This window comes from Canis lupus, chromosome 33 (genome assembly GCF_003254725.2).
Source record: "Canis lupus dingo isolate Sandy chromosome 33, ASM325472v2, whole genome shotgun sequence".
Lineage (NCBI taxonomy): Eukaryota > Metazoa > Chordata > Mammalia > Carnivora > Canidae > Canis > Canis lupus.
In genome coordinates this window covers 15759839-15782965 of record NC_064275.1, presented here as the reverse complement: position 1 = coordinate 15782965, position 23127 = coordinate 15759839, and the positions used below count along the sequence as shown (strand labels likewise).

Below are 23127 nucleotides of genomic sequence, written 5' to 3'. Positions count from 1 at the left end.
GTTTCATAGAGAACGTGTTTTACATCAGCTCATTTCTGTTGCAGGCAAAAAATTGAGGCAGAAAAAGTTGAAGGACTTGACCACAGTGGCAGCCAATCAGTACCCAAGATGGGAAATAGATTTTCAGCTTCCTGTCATTCGGGCTAATTTGCCATTCACCAGACACATACTAAGGTGTGGCCAAATTCTAGCTGAATGCATACCTAAAATGATTATTTTGATCAGCATTTTATAAAACAAGCCAAATTCAAGTACTTTCTACAATTACGGCTAACGGAAGATATGTAATATCATTTCAAACTGGCATTCAGTAGACACGCAGTCCACAAATAGCCATGAGATTTAAAAATAAATTGAGTCGGAGCTCTACCTTAGATTTAATCTCTATATAATCCTGACATAATTATAGTATTTTTCTGAAACCTCTTTTGCAGATATAGAACTTTTGCAGGTAAGGAACTATCTGTCATTCCATCAGGTTTTCCTGTTTCTCCATTAGTTCTGAGTTAATAACCAGTATAAGAAGCTCATGGCCCCAATTTATTGAAAGAGAATTCAGTGAAAGGCAGTTGCTGTTATCTGAAGAAGGGATGTGCTGCACAGGACAGAGACCAACCATATATGGCTACTCGCATCCATGTGCCTTGGAGAGGAATCAGAGGGGTGCTGCAGGAGAATCTAGGCCAAGATATAAAGGATCAAGCAACAGAGGGGTGCCTGGCTGGCTCAGTCAGTAGAGAACGTGACTGTTGATCTCAGGATTCTGAGTTCGAGTCCCATGTTGGGTGTAGAGCTTACCTAAAAAAATAAAATAAAGGATCAAACAATAGAAGGGAGAAAAGAAAAAAAAAACACACCCGAAAAATGGAGAGAATGAAGTTTGAGAGAGTTCAAGCATTTGGATAAAAGGAAAAACTTTCTTTAGAATTTGAATATTCTATCACCTCCCCCAAATAGAATTATAAGAATTTAATTATAATTCAAAATTCATCTGTTAGAAAATAGAGATAATTTTTTTAAAGTATCAGCTTTCCTGAAAATTTCAAATGTTGTGAGGAAAAACCTTCAACACAAATTATAACTACTGAGTTTTTTATCTAGTTTTAGTTTTCTCTTTTAGTTTTTAAGTATTATTTGGTTTTATTCTTTTATGACCTATTTTAGGTTTACATTAAAATTGAGAGGCAGGTACAGGTATTTCCCACGCATGTATAGCCTCTCTCATTACCAACATTCCCCATCAGAACGGTGCATTTTTATGAAGGATATACCTACCCTGACACGTCATAGTTACCTGAAGTCCATTGCTAACCGTAAAGTTCACTCTTGGTGTTGTAGATTCTATGGGTTTGGACAAATGTATAATGACATAGATCCATCATTATAGTCTCAGAGTATTTTCACTGCCTGAAAAATCCTCTGTGCTTTGCCTATTTATCTCTCCTCCCACTTCTATCTCCAACAACCACTGATGTTTTTACTGTCCCCATATTTTTGCTTTATCCAGAATGTCATCTTGTTGGAATCATGCAACATGTAGCCTTTTCAGATTGGCTTCTTTAACTTGGTGCATTTAAGGATCCTCCACATCTTTTCATGCTTGAAAATTCATTTCTTTTTAGAGCTGAATAGTAATGAATTGTTTGGATATACCACCATTTGTTTATCCATTCACTCACTGAAGGGCATCTTGGTTGCTTCCAAGTTTTGGCAGTTATGAATAAAGCTCTATAAATATCTGTGTGCAGGCTTTCATGTGAACATAAGTTTTCAACTTCTTTGGGTAAATACCAAGGGGCATGATTGATGGATCATATGGTAAAAGTATGTTTAGTTGTATAAAAAAAACATTAACCTATCTTCCAAAGTGGCTGTATTATTTTGTTTCTACCAACAGTGAATGTGAGTTTCTATTTCTATTGTTCTACATCCTTGATAGCATTTGATATTGTCAATGTTCTGGATTTTGGCCAATCTAATAAGTGTGTAGTAATATCTCACTATTACTTTAATCTACATTTCCTTGATTATGTATTTTCATGGGAGCATCTTTTTATATGTATATTTTTTGTCATCCCTGTATCTTCTCAGGTGAGGTGACTGTTAAAATTTTTGGCCTATTTTTAATTGGGTTGTTTTCTTATTGGTGAGTTTTAAGAGTTATTTGTGTATTTTGGGTAACAGTCCTCTATCAAATGTGTCTTTTGCAAATATCTTCTCCCAGTCTGTGGCTTGTCTTCTCATTCTCTTGGTATTGTCTTTCATAGTGCAGAAGTTTTTGACTTCAATGACGTTCAATTTATTTCTTGCATAGATCATGTCTTTAGTGTTGTATCTAAAAAGTCATGACTATATCTAAGGTCGGTTATATTTTCTCTTATGTTATCTTCTAGGAGTTTTATAAATTTGCATTTTAAATTTAGGTCTGTGATACATTTTAAGTTAATTTTTGTAAAGGGTGCAAAGTCTATGTCTACATTCATTTATTTGCTCATGTTGTTCTCCTGTTGAAGAGACCCTCTTTGCTCCATTGTATCGCCTTTGCTCCTTTGTCAACCAGTTGACTGTATTTATGGGTGCCTACTTCTGGGCTCACTATTCTGTTCCAATGACCAACTCATCTACTTTTTTTCCTCAATACCACACTATCTTGATTACTGGAGCTTTATAGTAAGCCTTGAAGTTGAGTCCTCCAATTTTGTTCTCCTCCCATATTGCATTGGCTATTTTGGGTCTTTTGCCTCCCCTTATAAACTTCAGAACAGTTTGTCTATATCCATTAAATAATCTGCTAGGATTTTGAGTGGGTCTATAGATCAAATTGGGAAGAACTGACCTCTTGACAGGATTGAGTCTTCACGTCTATGAATATGGAATGTCTCTATTTATTCGTTCTTTGATTTCTTTCATCAGAGTTTCATGGTTTTCCTCATGCAGATCTTGTATTTATTCTGTTATATTTACACCTAAGTATTTCATTTTTGGGGGTGCTAATATAAATGGTATTGTGTTTTTAATTTTTGTAGTCTGTATCATGTTGAGAAAGTTTCCTCTCTGTTCATAGTTTACTGAGAGTTCTTATCATGAATGGATACTAGATTTTGTTAAGTAGTTTTTTAATATTTATTTATATCATCATGTGATTTTTCTTTCTCTCTCTCTCTCTCTCTCTCTTTTTGTCTATTGATGTAATGAGTTACATTGATTGATTTTCAAAAGTTTAATCAGCCTTGCATACCTGAGATAAATCCCACTTGGCTGTGGTGTATTATTCTTTTGATATATTATTAGATTTGATTTGCTAATATTTTGTTGAGGATTTTTTCCATATATGTTCATGAAAGATATTAGTTGATAGTTTTTTCCTTGTTTACTATTTTATAGTAAACAATGACTAGAGAACTGTCTCAACTTGATATAGACTACATTTCTGCATTGTAGAAAGAGTTAGAAATATTTGCTCTATGCCCATTCTCTGAAAGAAATTGTAGAAAGTGGATATAATTTCTTCCTTAAAGATACACAGTTTTGTAAAAAAAAAAAAAAAAGATACACAGTTTTAAAAAATGCATTAACCTCTCCTCACCCCATACTTATTTGATCATGAGAATCATCATGTGTAAAAATTTAGATTTCCAGAATATACTCTATCTACTGAGTCAGATCATCCAGGAAAGTTACTTGGTAATCTGCAGTTTCTATAAGCACCCCAAGATGATCTGTAAGATTTGACAAATCTGAAAAACAGTGCATTATAGAGTGTTGCTTAAGAGTCAAAGTCAGAAAAAAAAAAAAAGTCAAATTCAGGGGCATAAGCTGTCTATGGAGGGAAATTACTTGGAGTGGATGCCTTGGCCCAAGATGACCCTCTGACTTTATGGGTCATCCAACACAAACTACTGATCATAATAGATTTATCCCTAAATTCATAGAATTTTTTTTTAAATTCATAGAATATTAAGGAAAATCAAATCTGTTCCAAAATGCACCTTCTATTGATTCTCATTGTTTTCAGAAGAACTGCATTAAAATTACCATCATTATTACGACAGTCAGTCTTTATAGGTCCCTCTTTAGCTAGAAAGAGAAAGTTAAATTAACTTTACAAGCCTCATGAAAGACTTTATTTTAAGCCACCACACATGGCTAATTAACAGCATATGTTATACGGAGTCCAGTGACTGCAGCCACAATAGATAATTTATTTAACAACGAAAAGGAGAGTCACTTTGAGGCCAATTTCATTTCTTTTCTAGGGCTAAGAACAGAGGAGTAATTGGTGCTATCAACCATGAGTACCTTCATTTGTTTTTGTATCTTTATCCATTTTATAGCAAAAAGACTCCACCTGCAAAATCTCAACCTTTCTCTTTTTTAAAAAACTAGGAATATGAATGTTATAAAAGAAAGACTGCTACTGTCATGAAAATAGTATGGGGCCTATGAAGTAAAAAACTACACCTTATTCAAATTCTTGCTTATGCTTTCATTGCTGTGTGACTTGGATCTTTTTATTTAATTTATCAGGCCCCAGTTCACTCAAGATTATAGTTGGGGTACTAACACCTCCCTATATGGAGAATAAATGAGATAAACCATGTATTGTGGATTAGATTGTTCCCCAGTCTTTATTCTCTTCTACCATGTGGTCTTGCATTGCCTAAGGGTAAGTGACATATACTTCCTTCCCATTGATCTGGGCTTCATCATGTGGATCATTTTGGTGGATGGAATATGGGCAGATGTAGTAGTGTGCCAGTTTCAGCTAAGGCCTTAAGAGATCTTGGAGTTTACTCTTTCACTGCTATGAACTGTCATAAAAAGAACATGCCCTGGGAAGCCATTGTCTCTCAACCTAGAATGATCCGGAGTGAATATATGTGGGGAAGTCTTAAAAAAATCCAAACTACCTTGAATCAGGGATGGCCCAGCCAACTTGCAGATCCAGTGGCAAGAAAATTAAATAAATACTCATAAGTCACTGAGTTTGGAGTAGTTTTATATGCAAGTTTATTATAGTAGCAAAAGCTAATTTATTACGTAATACTTCTGATGTAGTAGGCTCACACAACTATTAGATTGCCCCTAAAATATTTTATTTAGTATTCTTTGAATTTAAAATATAAAAAAATAAAATAAAATAAAATAAAATATAAAAAATATAGAGAGAAGGTCAAATAGGTATCAAAAAATGTATATCTGATATTATAGGAATGCTGGTGGACACAACATGACAGTGCATATGAATGCACAGGTATTAGTGGCATAGAGGAAGTGGGTGGGATATTGAGGCTTTAGAAGGAGACTCCGGCATAGAATTGATAAGGAGACTATAGAGCCAAATAAAAATAGACACAAGACCAAAAAAAAAAAAAAAAAAGAAAAAAGAAAAAAAAAGAAAACTAAAGGAAGTAAAGGAAGCAATTCTTGAACAGTAAAAAATAAAATTCAGTTTGGAAAATGTTCCATCCAGATTTTACATACTTTGCAAAGGTACCATGGCAGCATTAAAGAATTTAAAGACCGAGATTTATAAGCTCCCTGGGAAGGTAAGACCCACAGCCATGTGAGCTAACACGGTAATGGTATAGCAGACAATAAGCACAGTAGGAAATGAGAAAATATGTCCACGGTACCTGGCCAGTGTCAAGCACAGAATAAATGTTCAATACACTGTGGGTTGCTTTTCTACCAAATTGACCCAGAAATGTTGGTGGCTTCTTCCCAGTCAGAGACAAAGTTCTTTTTCCATTTGGCCGTGGTTCATTCATTAAAGGTAGGTCCAATATTTTCCTAATCTTTGTGTCCTCAGCGCTTCATGTAAGACACATGGAGAACCGTCAAGAGCTTGTGTTAACAATTTTTCTTCAGAAAGCACCCTTTTCTTCAGAATATAAGCTAAAAGAAAAGAAGTAAACGTCTCTAAAACACCTCCTGAATTAATCAGTGGCAATACTTACCATCTAAAAAAGAAAATTCACTCTCTTAAATTATAAGGGTGATTTATGTTTTCCTATAACTTTGTGAGACTTGTAACTGACCTGCTGGAAATTTCTGGTTCTTGATACTGTGCTCCACCTTCTTATCAAATTAAAAGGAAAAAAAAAGTCTATTCGTTATGGGGAAAATTCCTTTACATAAACACAAAATTTATTTGCTTGATTGGTGTACTTGTTTTACCTAGGCATAAAAGGAGCTAATGAGTCTGGTATTCTTCAGTCTTGTGCACTTTTTTTTTTAAGATTTTATTTATTTATTAATGAGAGGCACAGAGAGAGAGGCAAAGACACAGGCAGAGGGAGAAGCAGTCTCCCTGTGGGGAGCCCGATGTGGGACTCGATCCCAAGACTACAGCATCTCACCCTGAGCTGAGGGCAGATGTTCAACCACTGAGCCACCCAGGCTCCCTCTTGTGCACTTTTAAAATAGAAGACAAAGATCTCACGCTTTGCCTTATGTGGGTCCTATAAGATATTTGACAGAACATTGAACATGATTTGCACAATACTCTTCACTAAGACCACTAGAGGCAGATCTTATGAGGAAGAATAAGGCACCGTCCCTCCTGAGCTCAAAGAGATTACAGTCAAGGAAGAGGGATTGGCCACATACACAAAGACCAAAACACAGAAAGTTAAGGTAAAGACTAGAAAAGGCTTGCAAACAGAGACAGCATTTTACATGCAAAGAAGGTCCCAGAGAAACCATGTACCTGCAGTCAAATAAAGTCAAAGAAATAAAGGAATTTACCTAAAATTAGTGCTTAGCTTATCGCCCAGGAACTTGGCCAGAGTTAAGTGTGAAAATTCAGTCTTGAGTATGTACTTTCTTAATGGAGGTTCTGAGAGTCTGCACAGTAAATACAGAAGAGCATTCTCTGCATACCTTAGCAGCCAGATGGGATGTTAACCTGATGTGTTAACGAGTCCTTCCGAAGTTCTTCTGAGCATAGCTGCAGCGCTAGAGTTTAAAAGGCAGTCATCTCAACTCCCTGTCTCATGGAGCAGAGTCCCGGGAATCTGGAGGGCTTTTATCGGATCAGGTAGCAGGAGAAGAGTACAAGGGTTTCTGGAATTGTGGGTCTGTCAGCCTGGAGGCTGCTTGTTTCTGAGGAATGAGCACTGCCTGCATCTACGCTGTGATTAGATCGAAATGAAGATGTTTTCCTGTTAAATGCATTAAACATTCTCCCCGACTCCCTTTCAAATATCATTCATCTTCTGAAATTCAAATTGCTTATCTGTATCTTCTTCTTTTAGGATTTTTCACATTGGAGAATGACAAATAAAACCATATTTGAAGAACTCTACCTATCAGAGCCAAACAGATATTAGCTTAGTAAGGAACAGATTTTTTATATATATATGTCAAAATTCGTTTATTTTTCATATCCACAAAGAACTGAATAAGGGAAAAGGACTCTAAGAGATTAAGGTAAAAAAAAAATTCATAACCACATACAAGGCTGTGACTTTTTGTTCACTAAATTTAGTCTCCTGGCAGTTCCTTTCTGCTTTGGCCTGACTTTGGTGTAGAGGTGGCCTTAATGATAATGATTTGTTTCTTTAAAAACTAAAACAAAAAGAACAGTCTCCAGGCAACTGCATTTAAACAATGTATGCTGACCCCAGCTGATACAGGTTTACCAGTTTTTACAGACCAGCTGTTGATCATAATTTCATTACTCAAAATGGAATTATATAGTTAAAATTAAATAAATCATAGCAAAAACAAAGGTAATAAATTCTCAAGCCACATAACTTTCTAATTATTTTACTGACATCTTACGGTCATTTATACCTTTGAGTGGGGAAATGCTACCTAACAGTGTGCCACTGCACACATCTTTCCAATCTGAATTAATGATGTCATGTTGGTAGCTGGAGGCCAGTTGCAGTGAGAGTATTTATCCCATGGAAATCAGCATATGCTATGATAAAGGTCTGATTTACTGTTTCATTGATTGTCTAGATTTAAGAAAGGGAGGAAGAAAATGTTAATAATGAGGACTAAAGTTAAAAGTATGTCATGTCTGGTGCTGAGGCTGAAAGAGGTTTCCATTTAATGGTTAGCATTTGTACAAAAGTGAGAATTGGCTTAATTGCACATCACATATCACATTTAATGACAATAAGGTTTTTGAGAAAAGAATTCCCAGATCGGGATGCAATCTCATTTGTCCAATCATGGTTGAATTGCACTATAGGTTGGCTATGGATAAAAATGGGTGAAAATCATTTAAAAAATAAAAAAATAATAAAAATAATGGATGAAAATCAATGAAAGCATTTTCTGAGGATCAATTGGCTAAATGGAATTTATAATCAATAGTATTTCATATGTTCTTATTTTTTGTAAATTATGTGCTACACATCTTTTATATCATTAAAATGTGTAGTGAAATTATGTGCACATGTATATGCACACATTTCTTTTTCCTGAGAGCTGCTCGTTAAACATTTGCCAGGACACCAACTGCAAAAGATTACATGAAAGAAAAGTAAAATTTCCTCCCACTCAAAATTTTGAATATTTGAATAAAATACTTCTTAACCAAGTCATTATTAAGCTGGGGAATTCTTTGGCTTTTTTTGATATTGGGAAAAATAAGGCATAAGAGAAGGGGGAAAAATCAGTGGATTAGAAACAGCGTTTAAAAAACACTAAACCAGTGACCCCTCAAGGTCGTGTTTAGTTCTTAACTAAGTGACACTGGCAGTTCATGTGTGACTGGATTGTAAATTAGATTCAGTGGAAGGTTTCTTTTTTTTTTTCCCTCAAGTATTTATTGTCTTTCTCATGAAACATGGATTTATTTTAAAGGTTTTGAATTTTGAAACCCACCCCCCTTGGAGTTTGAGTCAAAGCTTTTAGACTTAGGATGGGATTTGGAAGGATAAAGGGTCTCCCTTTCATCTATTGGAAGGATGTGGGGAAATCTGACATTGGTGTTTCAGAGAAAAAAATAATTTTCGCCAAAGCCAAAACATGGTGTTAAGCAATAGACTAATTCTTTTAGTCAAGGCAATCAATATAGAACTAGAGTAACAATGTTATTTCTTTATTAATTATTGATGAGAGTGAAAACTAATATCTCGTCTATATCTGACATTGAACAAGAATGCTGATTGACAGGTCAACATAAACAAGTCTATTAATTTGAGAGGCTATTCTTGACATGAAAATCTGAACAGGTTGCTTGATAATATTAATATTATTCTATGTGTAAATTTCCATTCTTAGTTATATCTTAATGATTAAAGTAGCCATTCTACAAATGTTACCTGAGAGTGCATTAAATAATATAATTTTCAATCGTAAAAATATACAGCATATTAAGGATGAATTGTTCTGGCTAATAGATAAGATAAAGACCCAGTGGTCACCCTGATAATGTGTAAAATGTACATTTGCATTAATTTCAAGTCTCTGGCACTGCTGATCTCGTAAGGCTGGCTCTCAGTGATTCTGTAGCTGAGTATTCAACAGACTAGAATGTCTTTTCTGCCCAAACCAGTTAGATGTTTCTATGTTCGGAATGTGCCTACCATTACTTCCCTTTCTAAAAGCCAAATTCCCTGAACTTCTAAATAAGAGGAAAGTAAAATGCAGTGCCATTGCACTGGCTTGCACATATTTTGAATATTTTCTTAAGAAAATAAATAAAGCAAGAGAAGTTTGGAGGTTGGTAGAGTTTTGAGGCATGTGGCTGTGGTAAGAGTTGGCATGGAAGTAATATATTTTTTTCCCCTCAGTAATAAATTCCTTTTCCTGATACTCCTTGAATCCTGAGTCCCAGATCACACTCCTATAACCCAGGAAGATCAAGACCATTGAGGCAGAAGGCTGTGTGGTTTTTACAAGGGAGAGAGAAGAGAACTGGCTGCTTCTCGAAGAAGGACAGAGAAGAATTGAAAAGTCAGAAATGGATTCAGCCATAGTGTCTTCTTAGCCCTAAAAAACTGAGGTGTGAAGGACATTTTAAAAGAAGAAGTTTTGATACTGCAGTTCACAGGGTTGTATGCAGGAGAATATTGTCACAGGACTCCAGAATATAGGTTTGTGGACCAGGCACACCTGCCTTGTGGGATTGGTTCTACCAGCTGTGGGTATTGAGCAAGTTATTTAAGATGTTTGGTGCAGAGACAATAAATAATAATAATAATATTTACCTCAAAGGGTTATTTGAAGTTGAAGTAAGATACTGTTAGCAATTTGTAGAGCAACTTGCTCCATTGAGCTCTAAATAGCTGGAAGCTACAGTTATGATTAGCTGTAATTAGATATTAAAATTAAAACATAATTTTTTTTAGAAATAAAAAAGCCAAACATAGCCTCAAATGGAACTATTAAAATGGACTTATAAGACATCAGAAAGCATTGCATTTACATATGTTTTTCAAATTTGTATTCATTTAGAATATAAGTCTATAATTTTCCAATACTTAGCATAATAAGGGTAACAAAAAGGAATATATAAAATCATTGTGCCTACCTCAAATTCTTACTATCTCAGCTAACTACCTTGAAATGTGACTTTTGTGTTGAAGAGTCCTTTGCTATAAAGGGCATGCACAGTCTTATGGGGTAGGATGAAGGTTTACACGCAGCTTTTCGCTTGATTTTAGATGCCATTCATTGCTTAGCAAGAGATTTGTTCACTTCCTGTTCCCTTATTTGAAATACTCTTTCAGCTCTTCCTTGTCTACTGTAGGATCATCTTACTGGTGCTTTTTCTTAAAGCATAACAAGTTTGTTCTATAACTCTCCCACATCAACTCACTAAGTGGTAGCATGGGAGCTTCCTAAGTGCCAATAAAATTTCTGAGTTTTCTTCTATCATAGCCCATAATTTTCATAATGTACATTTCTCACGAGAAAGTTTTCTCTCTCCAAGATCTCTTTTTTTTCATATTGTATTTCCTGGTCACTTTACCCCATGTAAAATGATGTTACTACAGTGGAGAATGAAATCACAGCCTCTTAGAAGATTTCTTTTTCAGAGGTGTTTTGTATAAAATAGCAGAAGTAAGTTTGGGCCTGAAGTGGGGGGTTTTGAATCATCTGATTATTTCATCTGAAATTATGGAACAGTTCCTCACCCCTACCTCCAATCTCCAGGCAACTATTTACGTGAGTCAAATTGCATGTAGGAGAGGAATATGCTAGGAGAAAATGTAAGGTTAATGTTTCCATGGGAAGACATAGCGAGATGAGGAAGGCAGTGTGGTACCTGGCCAAGGAAGGTCAGCTGCGTCTTATTTAGAAGTGTCTACAGTAGAAGCTGAGAAGCATACGATCATGAAGGGAGTTTTAGTATTTGGGTAGGCATATGCTTAGAATTTATGTCCAAATGTCCACATAGAGTTGAGGACATTGGTATTTGCCTCAGTTCTGTGATTGTTTTAGCCATGGAGCACTGAATGACAAACTGCCCCAAAATAGTGGCTTAAAGCAGTGATGGCATTTCTTTTGCTCACTTTCTTGGCAATTTGGGCAGAGTTTGGCAGGAATAACTCATTGCTGCTCAACTACCTCTCAGCTGGAGCATCTCCAAATATGAGAGTTGGAATGGCCCTAAAGGTCTCTCTTTTTGCTCATCTAGCAATTGATGCTGGTTGTAGATTGACAGCTCAGCTAGGGCTGTTGGTAGAAGCACTTGGCCTCTTCATGTGGCTTGTGCTTCCTCACAACATGATGGCTGGGTTCCAAGTGCCCAGGTCTAAAGAGCCAAGAGCCAGGAGAAAGCTATGTCCTATCTGTGATCTAGTCTTCAAAGTCACATAGCATCACTGCTGCCTCCCTCTATTGTTTGAAACATCCATAAGCCACTCAGGTTCAAGGAGATGGAAAAAAAGAATCTAAAATAAATAAATAAATAAATAAATAAATAAAGAAAGAAAGAAAGAAAGAAAGAATCTACTTCTTGATGGGGGAGTGGCAAAATCATGGAAGAGCACGTGGGACCAGAGGTAATGGTAGTTTTGGAAAATGCAACCTTCCCTAAAGACTCATGAGATTGTAGAAGTTCATTAGGGTTAAGCAGTTTGAGAAGTGCCAAGGAGACATTAGCCATGTAGGGTTCTCCTGCAGCATCCAGGCACCAGTCCTGGGGGTGAAGTGTGCACGTCTACTGGCTCTTAGGCAAAGATATCATGGGGGAGCCAGATAAGAAAACAAGAAAGGAATGATGCAAGTCTTATATCCAGCACCCTAAGAAACCTTGAAATTTTGAGGCAGTTAGGTGAGTGACAATTATTAGCCATGAAAAATCGTGTATCAGTGCTAAGGTGAATTCTTTGGGGTCATAGGCTGGTAAGGCCTAGAGCAGTGCAGGCTAATTAGAATATCCAAACAAGCACTGAGTAACTTTCCTACAGTACAGTTTTACAGCAGAGATTTTGTTTCTTGATATCGAAAAATTATTTCCCTTCTTTGTGAATCCATCTCTAAAGTGACTCCTTCTTCTTTTTTTTTTTTAAGGATTTTATTTATTTACGAGAGACAGAGAGAGGCAGAGACACAGGCAGAGGGAGAAGCAGGCTCCATGCAGGGAGCCTGACGTGGGACTTGATCCCAGGTCTCCAGGATCACACCCTGGGCCGAAGGCAGGCTCTAAACTGCTGAGCCACCCAGAGATCCCCTACTCCTTCTTCAAATTGAAACCAGGAAGTACTGAATCCTTCCAAAATCAACAAGTGGTTGTCTTTGTTACCATAATTTCAAAGAAATTCATGAATAACTCGTTATATTTCTTATCTGAACAACTGGTTTATGTTACAACTGCATTCTTGTCTTATCTCTTGTCTATTCATGTAGATATTAGATATTCTTTTAACCAGTTCATTTCTCAAAAGAGATTTCAGAGCAGTTTGACCTACCTTAGGCTGGCCTGACTATTGGTATAAGTTGACTTTCTACTGCTTTCAATTTTGCTGAAATCCTGAAGTGCTAAATCCATGTGATAACTTTTATGGCTCTTGGCCGGTTACCGTCACTTACCAAAAGAAGAGTCATTGGTAGATTTGGCAGTCAGATTATATCTCTACCAACTCACCTCCTAGTTTCTCCTCCTTTGCATTAAACATGTTGTATTGAACAATGCTAGACCCCTGGTGTCTAATTACTCTTTCTCGGTCAGAGCTGTTCATGAAGACTGCTGCTATGACTATTCATGGCAACTTTTGGCAGGAGCTTGTCCTTTATCCTCTGATGACTTCTTTTTTTCTTTTTTTTTAAATTTTTTATTTATTTATGATAGTCAGAGAGAGAGAGAGAGAGAGAGAGGCAGAGACACAGGCAGATGGAGAAGCAGGCTCCATGCATCGGGAGCCCGACGTGGGATTCGATCCCAGGTCTCCAGGATCATGCCCTGGGCCAAAGGCAGGCGCCAAACCGCTGCGCCACCCAGGGATCCCTTAGTTTTCTATTGTAAGAAAACTTATCAAAAAGCTTTTTGAAAAACTGAGCAAATTATAGTTCCTGGGTCACTTATGCAATATGCTATAAGTAGATCTTATTAAAAATAGGGGGAATTTAATAGATTAGAGACAAAGCTATTTATTTATTTATTTGTTTGTTTATTTATTTTTAGAGTTGTTTCTTTGATTCTGTAAACTTTGTACTACAGGAATATTGTTTTGCCCTTAATTTAATTCTCGATCTACTTATCTAAGAATGAAAACTAGTTTTATTAAGATCTGGCTTCTTGAAGTCTATTGGAAGCTCTCATATTTTTATGATATATGCCATATTAATGGTGGTTTTCAGGCACATTGATTGTGTATTTTAATTACAAATTATATTGTATGATCTACCTGACATAAAAATTCATCATAAAGACCAGAAATACACATGTAAACTTATTGCCATGTACTTGTTGGGCTAAGTTGGCTCACATTTAGTATGTTTGACTAGGTGTGATGGTTAATTTTATGTGTCTGCTTAACTGGGCCACAGAGTGCCCACGTATTTGATCCAACTTTATTCTGAGTGTTTCTGTGAAAATGTTTCTGGGTGAGATTAACATTGGAGTAGCTGTTGGCCCTCCCTAACATGAATGAGCTTCATGTAATCAGTTGAAAACCTGAATAGAAATAAAAAGGCTGACCCTCCCCTGAGCAACAAAAAATCTTTTCTGCCTGACTGCCTTTGAACTGGGGCATCGGCTTTTTCCTGCTTTCAGATTTGAACTGGAATCCCATCTCTTCCTGAGCCTTGAGCCTACCGGCCTTGGGACTGGAACCCTGTCATCATCTCTCTGGGTTCCAGGCCTTTAACCCAGAACCATCAGCTCTCCTGAATCTCCTGCTCACTGACTCACTTTGTAGATATTGGGGCTCACTGGCCTCTATAATAATAATCTTTATAACAAATTAAGAAATATAATGTGTATAAACATTTTGTTGGCTCTGTTTTCCTGGAGAACCCTGACTTATTAGTGACGCCATTACACTAGGGAAACTCAGAGCTGAAACCACAGCTGCAAACAAATTCTTATTTGTTCTTCACAACAACGTTTTGAGATGTGTATGTATATATATACACATACACACACATCTTTTAGGAGGTAACAAACCTGAGGCTGAACAAGGTGAAAAGGCTCTTGCAATATAACAGTGATAGAAAAGGGTGGGTTCAGGCTATAATGGGGGAAAATTCAAAAACTATGATTCTCCCTTACACAAATGGTGCTGATAAGGAGAGAAAGTGGGGGAGCTGGTCCTTTCAGCTCTGACCATCTGCAACTGGTCTCACCTGCAGATGGGAGAGGCAATCACATGAGCTGTGCCTGGACTGAGATGGCACTATGAGGGATGGATCATGGACTAGATTTGCTTGAATGTAAACTAGGTCAGGTAATCCACATCTGACAATGCAACATGCTGTCCCGGTGCCTTTTCAAGTAATGAGGGAGATGATACTCAGTTCAACATTGCAATATAAAAGAAGAATCAAGGGGTGCCTGGGTGGCTGTTGGTTAAGCATCTGCCTTCAGCTTGAGTCATGGTCCTGGGATCCTTCTCTCCCTCTGCCCTGCTTATGCTCTCTCTGTCTCCTGTCTCTCTCTCTCTCTCAACAAATAGATAAAAATTGAAGAAGAAGAAGAAGAAGAAGAAGAAGAAGAAGAAGAAGAAGAAGAAGAAGAAGAAGAAGAAGAAGAAGAAGAAAGAGGAGAAAGAGAAAGAGATAGAGAAAGAGAAAGAGAAGAGAAGGAGAAGAAGAATTGAAACAGGGCTCTGGAGAGCATTATCCATAGAGCCACAGGGAACTCTAGGCTTTTTTTTTTTTTTTTTTTTAAGATTCTTTATTTATTTATTTATTTATTTATTTATTTATTTATTTATTCATGAGAGACACACAGAGAGAAAGAGGCAGAGACACAGGCAGAGGGAGAAGCAGGCTCCATGCAGGGAGCCCGACATGGGACTTGATCCCGGGTCCCCAGGATCATGCTCTGGGCCAAAAGTGGTGCTAACTGCTGAGCCACCCAGGCTACCCCGAATTCTAGGCTTTTATGCAGCTAAGTGCAATGATTAACCATGCCCACAGCTTCCTTCGGGTATTTCCCATTAATACAAAGGCAGGAGGAGTGGGAGGCCATATTCAGTACACAGATACCACATGGCCCAGGAAAGGGGCTCAGGGGCCAAGGTAACTCTGCCATGACTTGTTCAGCGTCTGCAGGAAATATGAACGTGGTTAGAAGCAAAAGAGATTAACTGTAACCAAAACAAAAGATTAAGCCTCTAAGTTAATTGACTAAGTCAATCACAGAAACAACTGCAACTGATAAACGTAAGGGACTCCCTCACTCTTGTCCCTCCATGCCATCATGAGAGGGGGTGGGGAGTGATGTGTCAAGCCAGGCCTCGGGTCCCCTGACTCTACTTGCTCCAGCTCCTCACTGCTGGGGCCAGTGAGGGTCCCTGCTGCCATTTCTCTGAAGCTGCCCTCCTCAAAGTAGGAGCTTCTGGGGCATCAGGGTGGCTCAGTGGTTGAGCATCTGCCTTAGGCTCAGGGCATGATCCTGGGGTCAGGACCTTCTGCCCCACTCTGCCCCCAGGACAGGGTTTTGGATTCTGTTCTATTACTCAGCCTAGGATCTGCTGATACAATTGATAGCTGAGTCCCTGGATTGCCAGATCTGTCCCAGATCCTTCCTTTCTCCCTGATTCTCTTCCTAGGGTACTTATAGTTGCCTCTTTGTCTTTTCTTTAGTAACTCACTTTGAAAAACTAGCCTTGGTTCTTTCTCTTTGGTTCTTAAATTACTTATCAGATGGGTCATGGCTGAAGATCTGACCAGCCCCAGACAGCGTGGTTTAGGTCACACTTTGTTTTCCATGACCTCTCCCATTTGGTTTGGGTAGATTTTATTTCCATGGGACCTGGCCCTCAGTTGAGTCTGAGCCGGGGGCACTGGCCTGACAGGGGGTCTCAGGAGCTGGACCTGAACGAGGAAAGGGATGGGAGTCATCCTGACAGGAGTTGGAGGGAGGAGGATCTAATATCTGGAGAGTTAGGGCTGAATTGGAAACCAGAGTAAGTTTAAGATATTACATCAAGGGCTTGGCAGTAACTGCAAACAGGACCAGTTTGGTGGACAGAACCTGGTAGATCTGCTGAGACTCCGCGAAGGCCTGTGGAAAGCAGCAGAGAACGCGGCCTTCTGCCCCAGTGAACAGTGGAGACGTGGCCTAGGATCATACAAGTTCAGTCTGCGCTTTACCTTGTCCTACTTCTGTGGCCTTTGGCAAATTATGTATTTCCTCTGAGTTTCCATTTCTTTGCCTATAAACTGACAATACTTGCTCGCAGTCCATTGTGAGGATCACAGATAGAGACCATGAAGTTACTAACAGATGTGGAGGCATCAGTGCTCATATGGTCCCTCTCCGTGCAGCTGTCACGTAACCCCATGGCCTTGGGGAACTCATTTCACATTTCTGGGCTTCAGTGTCTTGTCCAATGAATGAAGGGGTCAGGTTAGAGAACCTCTAAGTCCCTAGCCAGCATCCTCGCACCTATCCCTAACTCTCATTTTTGGGCAAGGGAGTCTCGCTTTCCAAGACTACCTTATAGCCACCCAGAGACTCCGGCCCAAACTCACAAATTAGATTAAATCCCATTATTTTTAAAAACCACTTTTGAAACATTAAAGCCCACATATATGTTTAAATAACCTTGTCAAATTTGCTCTCCCTGCAGAGGGCTTTTCATTATTCTTTTTCATTAAAATAAAAATCCCTCTGGTTGACTTTTTAAATGTGTTTTCGTTAGACCTTCAGCCTGTTGTTAACCATTTTCAACCTGATATTAAACTCTGTCCTCCAAAGCCGAATGCCCTGCTACCCCCTGAGACGTCACCCACGATGATGATAGACCGGGCACTTAATATGCTAAATAATAATAATACAAAATCTAAATGTGTAGGGATCACTGGCTGCCCAACAGGGGTCTGTCACTCACTTGCTTTACCAGTAATTTTCACTATAAAATTCTTCACTGAAAGGGGAGGGGAACCACCCTGCACAGATAATGTCTCCGGGCTACAGGCTGTGGTAAATAGGGTATCTAATACCCAGAAAATGAATATGCAGCCTCCAGAGGAACATATGCAGAAAGGGGCAATAGATTCTCAGATTAGGAAGTTTCATACTAAGGCAGAAAGAGGAGTATTTTGCAAGAAAAAAGACTAGAAGTAGTTGACTTCCTTTCTACTGATACACTGCACTCAGTATAGTTTTCCTTTTCTTTATTTCAAAAGCTTAAGTCAAAGGTTTTTTGTTCCTTAACGTGCCATAAACCAAGTCATTCAGATAAGCAGCCCTTTGCTGAATCAACTAATTATTTACTGATTTGCTTTGATCTATTATTCAGGCAGTAAATCTCAGCTTCATCACACTCATAACCTATAAACCGAATGTAATCACCGTTGCAAAAGGAGATAATGGGAAGTTGTCGATTTAAGAGAAGCTTTTCCTTTTTCTCAGAGTCTGGTATGGGATACATAGGCTTTCCAGGTCATGCAGGCAACTGGGCTTGTGGCAAACCCAGTCCACACTCTGTGGCTCTTCTTGCCAGAAAACAATTCTTACCGCGCTTTGGAATTTTATTTTATTTTATTTTATTTTATTTTATTTTATTTTATTTTATTTTATTTTTTATTTTATTTTATAGATTTATTTTTATTTATTTATTTATTCATGAGAGACACAGAGAGAGAGAGGCAGAGACACAGGCAGAGGGAGAAGCAGGCTCCATGCAGGGAGCCCGACGTGGGACTCAATCCTGGGTCTCCAGGATCACACCCTGGGCCAAAGGTGGCGCTAAACCGCTGAGCCACCTGGGCTGCCCCACTTTGGAATTTTAAGTTGTATGTGATACTATTGTGCTTTTATGTTAGATACGCCTCTGTTCATGAATTAAAATGGTTTTTTTCTTTGCCTTTTTTTTTTTGAGCGTAGCTTATGGAATCAGTACTTTATAGTAAAATCTTTATAAATGTTATCAGCTTCACCACAAAGTTCTTTATTTTTTGACTCCACTACACTGAGAGATATTTCTGCACAAGTTTCTTTTTTTTCCCCCTAATTCATCTGAACAAATTGGGCTTATAAATTAGAATTCCCCTGCAATCTATTAAATCCACATCAGTCCATATGTTCAGAGTCAGGAGAGCCATCTGTGAGAATGATATAGGCCACCATGATTACTTTTACTTTAATCTTTGTGAAATCACAATTCACTCTCCATTTGGCTTTAGGGAAAAAAAAATCAAATGATTCTATAAAGTAAAAAATATTTTGACTATTGGCTTTCCTTTGAAATGCATTATTTTATCATCTCTTTCCCTCTCTACTTTCTCTCTTCATATCCTTGCATATGTGGACAGGTGCACTTTGCCCTTATTCTATGCTCTCGAGCAGTCTGGGCATGGAAGGGATTCCGTAAGACATTAATTCCGAAGCATTCAGATCTTTTATGGACATTTCTCCTTCAGTCACTGCCAGGGTATCTTTTAAGATTCTAGGCACAGTAAGAGAGCAATCGATCTTATTAGATTAGCTCTTCATTAAGCAATGTTCTAACACACATTACTCAAGCTCTATCATTTGGCCTTAGAAATAGCTGATCATCTACTCGGAATGATCTTCCTTTGTGGTTCTTAAGTAATTTACTATCATGTCCTTCCTCCCCACTCAAGCCCCATGTAGCAACTTTTCTTATAAGTTTTATCTGGTTTCCTAAGTGTATCTATACTTCTACAGCCTCAGGAGTTGGGTCAGAACAAAACTTCCACTTTTCTCCTACATTATTTTCTGTGCCAGGGCTTTGGAGAAAGGTGACTTTTGGCCTCCTTCTGAGAGCTAGGGGTTTGATAATAATTAACTCTCTTAACCAGAAGGCAGTGAGGAATTTGAAGGCCATGGTACCTGTTGTGTAAACTGGCCAGTAGCCTGGTCACTTGTTTTTTTAATAAAAGGAAAGGAATGATTAAATTGTATGCTGATCTTGTCTATTGCGAAAGGATTCCTGGTTTAAAATTGGATTGGAAGGATCTGGTGCAGCATAAATGAAACTGGTTGTTTGTGGCAGCGCATGAGTTTTCTTAGTCTTTGGCTCCTCAGAGCAGAATTATATGACTTTGCAAATAAGGAGGTAGTTGGTATTTAAGTTCACTACCACTACCATAAAAATTAATGAGTGTTCAGACTTTTATATTACAGGCAACTCCAGCTACCGACAAAATCTGACCTAACTCAATTGCTTTCAAAGTTCATTGCAAAGTGTTTTTGGATTTGCATCGTCTGCCTTCTTACTAGCAGGGATCACCCTTCTGGCTGCTTGTTCCTTAACTTTCTGAATAACTTCTTTCATGAAATGGAAAGAAATATAGTTTCTGCTCATTAAGGTTGTAATAGGATTCAATGAGGTCATTTGAGAGGATTCGGTGAGATAATATATGTAACCTCTTTTGGACTGTGCCTGATGTATACCAGGACTTGATACACATCAGCCATCTATCAGCCTCGTTACCATCACCACCATCATCTGAGCCATTTAGGTCTTGATGAGTTTCATTTAAAAAAGAAGCTGCTCCTCTAAACTTTAGCAATCAGAGTGTGGGACACTTCCTGGGGGTTATAGTGTTAGTTCCCTACCATCAGTTTCGTCCATCTAATAATGTTCTCATAGTCAAAACCATTCCTAAACCCTCCTTCTAGGTTGAAAAACTATCTTCCTCTGTCCATTTCCCCAATGTTATTTTCTATTGACCTGTCGAAGGTGCCACAATGGCAGAGCCTTTCCGAATCCATTTGGCCCCATGTCCTCCTTCTAAATTGTTAGAGTAGGGACGCCTGGGTGGCTCAGTGGTTGAACGTCTGTCTTTGGCTCAGGGTGTGATTCCGGGGTCCTGGGATCAAGTCCTGCATTGGGCCCCAAGCTTGCTTCTCCCCTTGCCTATGTCTCTGCCTCTGTGTGTGTGTGTCTTTCATGAATAAATAAATAAAATCTAAACATAAGAAAATAATAAATTGTTAGGGTATTCTTGGGTATTTTTGTTTTCATCAGATCAAAATTTCCTAATTGTGCAGTCCATGCAAGAGCTCATGGAGCACTGCAAAATTGCTTTTGATAGTGGCACTTATTTTTGTCCTATTTTGACCACCTTTTAGAGTTTCCAGGGCCCTCTTTGGGAATCCTTCAGTGCACATTGCCGTGGTTTATCAGGCCACAGAACATATTTTTCTACTGATGGTAAATACAGTGCCTTTGAATGGTAGAGCAGGGCAGGAACTTGTCCTGCTCTGGCCACAAGAAGCCACACATCCTAGTTGACACTGTGGCAGTTTAGCCTCCACTCACTAGGTACAAATGAACAGAAAGACAAGGTTACATTTACAGAGTGTCTACCGTGTGCCAGTTACTTTAAACAACAAACCAACAAACGTCAACACCCTTGGAGTGTTAGGTATATGGATTACATGATTCAACCGATTGAGATACAAAGTCTGGGAGGGAACTACTCTTATTATTCCAGTTTCACAGAAGAGGGACTTGAAACACAGAGAAGTTAGACAAACTGCTTCGGCCCTCCAGCCAAGAGGCAGAACAGGGACTGGAAGCCAGGAAGTCCAGGCCTTCATGCCATGTGAATCCCTACAGGCAGCCATGGGGGGGGGGGGTCACTTTCTCATAGAGGAGGGCTTGGAACTCAGGAAGGGAAGTAACTCGCACTTGCCTCCGACTCCCTACCACCTGCAGATAAGGAGGTAAGTGTCATGTCATGCACATTAGCGGCCAGTTCTTCATGGGTTAGAGGGAAGCAAAAAGCAGGTTTGGATGCGGTTATGCCTGCCTGCAGTCGCTTGCCAGGGCCCTGCATGCCGTCCCAGGGAAGCGGGTAAATGCCCAGGAAAGCTCAGGGAAGATCTGAGGAGCCAGTGAGGCCTCTGTCTGGAAGCACATTTGAAAAATATGTTTGCAATCCTTCTAGCGCACCTGCTGGCTGCCTCAAAAGATGAACTGATTTTGTGCTCGGAGGCTGTAATCCCTGCTGGGCCCATCTCCAACCTGCTGGCAGGAGAGGCAGGGTTAGCATTCCCCATCATCCGAAGGGGTGCCAGCTGAGGAAACCCTCTCTGCAGATGGTACCGCCAGACCAACACAAGTTAGGAGAAGGGGTTGGGGGGGGGGGAGCAGGGGAGGCAGGAAGAGAGAAAGGACAGGAGATAAAAGAGAATTAAGGAAAACAGCATAGGGGGATCCCTGGGTGGCTTGGTGGTTCAGCACCTGCCTTTGGCCCAGGGCATGATCCTGGAGACCTGGGATCGAGTCCCACGTCGGGCTCCCTGCATGGAGCCTGCTTCTCCCTCTGCCTGTGTCTCTGCCTCTCTCTCTCTCTCTCTCTCTCTCATGAATAAATAAATAAAATCTTAAAAAAAAAAAAAAAAAAAAGGAAAACAGGGTAAGAAGCCTGGCAAGTAGCCCAGCACTGGAGGGGAGAGTGGGTCTACAAGGAACCCAAGGGTCTCCTGTTTTCCTGCTTCTGAGGAGAAAGCAGATTTCTTCCCCTCAGAATCCCACACCAGCCAAAAAAATAAAAATAAAATTCATTTGAAAAATTAAATTATGTCTGAGGAGTAAGCACCCCCGAACAGGCCCTGGAGGTCAGAACAATCAGGATTTAAATTAATTGCTTAATGGAAAAAAGAAAAAAAAAAAACAAAGAGCCACATTTCTGAGAACAATGCTGATAATGCGCTAAACTAGGGTTTGAAATGAATCGAATTGCTGGTTACAAGAATTAACGCCTTATAAAGAAATTGTGATTGAAATCCCCGAAGTTAAGTATTAATTCCTTAAAGCAATTGGTAATTAGTGAAGAACTGTGCACTCACAGTCAGTATTACATTCAGCACTTAATTACACCCCGTCTCCCACTGCTTCCAGCCGTTGCACGTCCGTTAGTCTGGTCTCCCCGAACCTGATCAGGACCTCGGTGGGAGCCGGGCCGCGATCCCTTCTTGCATTGGTGGGTCCCACCAGCCCAGGCCTCAACATCCAGAAATACTCAAAAGTCGATGGGTGCTGATTGGGATAAATCTTGGAGCTTAGAAAAAAGTGGCCTTTGGAAGGAAAATGTGTTTAGTTATCCCAGCGTGGCGGGAGCAGGGCATGTTCCTCAGGAAAGCCGAAGAAGTGAACACACGAGGAGGCCTGAGATTGCACGTGTGACACGGAATAGAGGATTTGAAAGGAGTCCTCTTTGTGGAGTGGAAAGAAATCGTAGACCCCTCGAGATCAGGTGCTTGCTGTGGAGTCTCTTGATTTGGGTTTTGTTGATTGCACATTTTACAAAGGCTGAAAAAGTCATTGGGCCTGGAAGAGGATCAAGAACAGAGGGCTCCTACGACCCAGCAATTGCACTGCTGCGGATTTACCCCAAGGATACAAATGCAGTGAAACGCCGGGACACCTGCACCCCGATGTTTCTAGCAGCAATGTCCAAAATAGCCCATCTGTGGAAGGAGCCTCGGTGTCCATCGACAGATGATGGATAAAGAAGCTGTGGTCTATGTATACAATGGAATATTCCTCAGCCATTAGAAATGACAAA

At 39.2% G+C, this 23127-nt stretch overlaps 1 long non-coding RNA gene across 2 annotated transcripts; it reads right to left on the bottom strand.

Annotated features, from left to right (window-relative positions):
• Window positions 1-519: 519 nt before the first annotated feature.
• On the bottom strand, window positions 520-21939 carry LOC112678710 (uncharacterized). 2 transcript variants are annotated; one of them, XR_007408030.1, is made up of 3 exons: window positions 21801-21939; window positions 5637-5898; window positions 520-798 (listed from the first exon to the last, which is right to left on the bottom strand). It is a non-coding gene; the product is annotated as an uncharacterized LOC112678710 (long non-coding RNA). The 2 variants fall into 2 exon arrangements; XR_004811632.2 differs by lacking the exon at window positions 21801-21939 and adding an exon at window positions 6886-7343.
• Window positions 21940-23127: the final 1188 nt, after the last annotated feature.